We start from the raw sequence: 3,242 nt of genomic DNA on the forward strand, positions 1-3,242 counted from the left end.
TATTTTAGGACTCTGTGACTTTAGGTTGTCTGTTACTACAGCAATGCCTAGCCTACCCTGATTGATACAGGTCCTTCCCAGTTTGACTTAATATATCTTCCATTTATTAAGTTCCGTGTATCAGATTAGTGTTAAGAACTTCACCTATTTCAATACAAAACTTCTTTAAATCTGTCTACACCCACAGATAGAAATCCTATTAGTGTTCTCATTTACAGATAAGGAAACTGGGGCCCCAAGAGGTTCAATAAATTGGCCAAGTTCACACAGCTAATGAGTGGCATGGTCAGGACACAAGCCCAAACTAATAATGATAATTGTCTCCATTTCTCATAGGAATTGAACCCAGTTGTGTGCCGAAGCCAGCTTATACCAGCTCATGAGAGCTGTGGGCATCTCTTCCCAAGGTCATATTCAGGAATATCATATCAGTAGCTTGAAATCAATTCTGATGGGAATGTTTTTACCGTGGAAATTAGCAAATGTTACAATGCAGGACTTTTGTGTTTTTACTGCAGAACCAGTTTACCCACATACCATTGACTGGACCTGTATTATCAGAGCCAGCCTAGCTGAGTTCTAATCCACTAAATTTGTTCTGAATATCTTGAGATTCCCCAAAATGTTTTGTTGTTGTTATTGTTGATGATGAGAAAGGATTTGCAGTGAGACCAGCACCAATCAATGGAATCATAAGTTGAGTTGCTGAGAACAAGAAGAGAGGAGGTACTTTGCAGGGTGGCTTAAAAAGGCTACAAGAGCACTGAAGCTGGGCAGGCTGCCTGAAGATGGCTGAGCTTGAGGCAGCAGGCACTCAGCTGATGCTCACAGTCAGGCTGATCCTGCCAGTCTTTCCACTGCAGAAAAGGAGACAAATGGAAAAGTGCTGTCGGTGTGGTGTTATCCTTCCACAACAGCCACATTAAGGAGTCTGCTGCTCAGAAAATGTTGCCTTATGGATGAAAACAAACTTCTCCATTTCTTTGTCTTTGGCCAGCACAGAACAACATCGTTTTACATTACAATAGTTGAAGTTCCAAATTCCTCTGTTTTTGAAGGAATGGGAGCCCAGTTTAAATGATGGAGAGGGAGATTGCAGTTCTTACAAAGAGAATATATCAGAGTGAAGAAAATCACTCTTTCTTTAGCAGGGACTTTGATGATCAAAAGGCATACTTTGCAGGCACCACCAAAGACACAGTATTTCAATTTAGAATGGAAAAATATTTTTTGCTAAATTTTTTGTGTACTCCCCCACCCCCACCAAAATAGAAGCTGTCCAGGAGTTTACCAAGATCCTGCCTGTCCTGGCGTGGCATCCACAGGATCATACTGCCTGCATTCTTATGCGCATCTCATGCTGATGAGCTGGAAGCCCTGCAGATGCACACAGGTTATACAGCTAGATTTGTAGACCTGGAGGTGGGTGAGCAGTAGACTGGATCTTTGTGATGTGTTCATGAATCTGGCAGAGAGTGACATCACTATTGCTCCATTTGCAAAAGAGCCCCTGACAATGGGCAGGCTGCACAAAGAAACTGGTCAGTTGATTGTCCAGTCAGTGGAGACCCAGAGAAGTCGGACAGCCAGATTGTACAGGATGTTGCCCTAAAAACAAAGGAAATCTTCACCAGCCTAGCAACCAATTTTAGAAGTTGTGGACGATGGAGGAAAGTGACTCCTCAATTTCGAGGCATTAAAGCAAAAATGATTTCCACCAGCAATGGAAAACTTTCTTTACCATCTAGCAGCAGCTGAACAAATGCTGAAAATATGGCTGAGACAAAATGTCCAGCTGATGACTGTTACAAAGTTCTGCTTTCATGCTGATTCCCCATTAACTATGTAAAATGCTGTAACAGAGTAAATGTTATATTTTTAATGATTCATTTGAAAATAGTAAGATTTGACCTGGAAAACACTAAAACGTGCAAACATTTGTGATTTTCTCCCAGTTGACTGGTGTCCCACCTCCTATCAGATTTGGACAAAGCACTGTAAGTGCTGTGTCTGGCCTTGTAAACCAGCTGATGCCCTGGAGCAAGGGAGAAAGCTCTGTCAAGTCCCATGTAGACCACAGCACATGCAAAAGCCTTCTTTACAACTTCCTGTTTGTGTAGAGGTAAACTAATGTTTCATTTTCAGAAAGCTGCCTGAAATGTTGCTTTGTATTCTTCTAGGAAGAACTTTAATTCCTACTGGGGAATTCTTACTTTCTGTGCCAAACTGCTAAGTTTTCTGCAGAACTATCTAGAACATTATTCAAGAGATCTTGCAGTTGCTCTTTCTTGTTAAAGAAAATTTTTTTTCTTAGCCTTCAAACATTTGCCTATGAGAGTTTTGCATAGACTTTATACTTGAGTGGACAACTTTAATAATCCATATTTATACTGCTGCAGAAGTAAGCACTTGGTCAATTTAAGCCATTAGTTCTCTTCAGTTAACCCTGTTGCTAGTACTATTCTTTGGAAAAGATGCCGATCCATGTATTGTAGAGTAGAATAGAAGCTCCTTTGGAATAGTAATGTCTGTCGGACTGAAGCAATGACTTTATCTAATTGGTGAGGGTGACAGAATCAACTTTTCGCAGGGGCCAAAGCCAGAGAATAGCTTCATACAACTTCAATCATTTGGCTACCTATCAAGGTGACTTCTTGCCCGGTTGTGTACTTTTTTTATAATTGGAGACCTTAAAATTGCCAAATAAGCATGGCTGCCTAAATCGTGTACTCACTATTTCATTATGAATATTCATATTAATTACAAAAGATTACTTTTAACTCAGTCCTGTTGTCTTTTGAAATTTTACCTGGAAATATGTTTGCAAAATAATTATCTTTATTGAATCTTTTTTTTTTTTGGTGTTAGATGTTTGTTAGGTAAAAATAAAAAGTGCCTTTTTCCGTTCCTTCCTTGGGTTGGAGTGAGAAGGACCTGAGATATTTACTGAGGCCAACAATTGAGAATTGATTCTGCTCTTTATAAACACAAAGCAAAAATGGCTACAAGAATAAGAGAAAGGAAAAACAATCCAGTGGCAGAAAGAAAGGGCTTTCAGTAAGGGAAATAGACTCTTTAATCTTTAGAGCACACATTTTGTTAAGTCTGCATAATGCATGAAACGCAAGAACATCCTGAGGACAGCTGGAGTTCAGGGCAGAAGATCAAGTTGACAAGTTGGCTCTGGGGTAAAACAAGAGGGTGGGGGCTTGGCTGGCAGCACTGACCTGTGATTCTCTGTG

At 40.2% G+C, this 3,242-nt stretch overlaps 1 pseudogene; it reads left to right on the forward strand.

Moving 5' to 3' along the window:
• The first annotated feature begins 340 nt into the window (after window positions 1–340).
• Window positions 341–1,850, forward strand: LOC101720043 (DENN domain-containing protein 10 pseudogene; annotated as a pseudogene).
• The last annotated feature ends 1,392 nt before the right edge of the window (window positions 1,851–3,242 follow it).

This window comes from Heterocephalus glaber, unplaced genomic scaffold (assembly GCF_053883595.1).
Source record: "Heterocephalus glaber isolate CG9 unplaced genomic scaffold, H.glaber_assembly_v1.0 deba00001687, whole genome shotgun sequence".
Taxonomy (NCBI): domain Eukaryota; kingdom Metazoa; phylum Chordata; class Mammalia; order Rodentia; family Bathyergidae; genus Heterocephalus; species Heterocephalus glaber.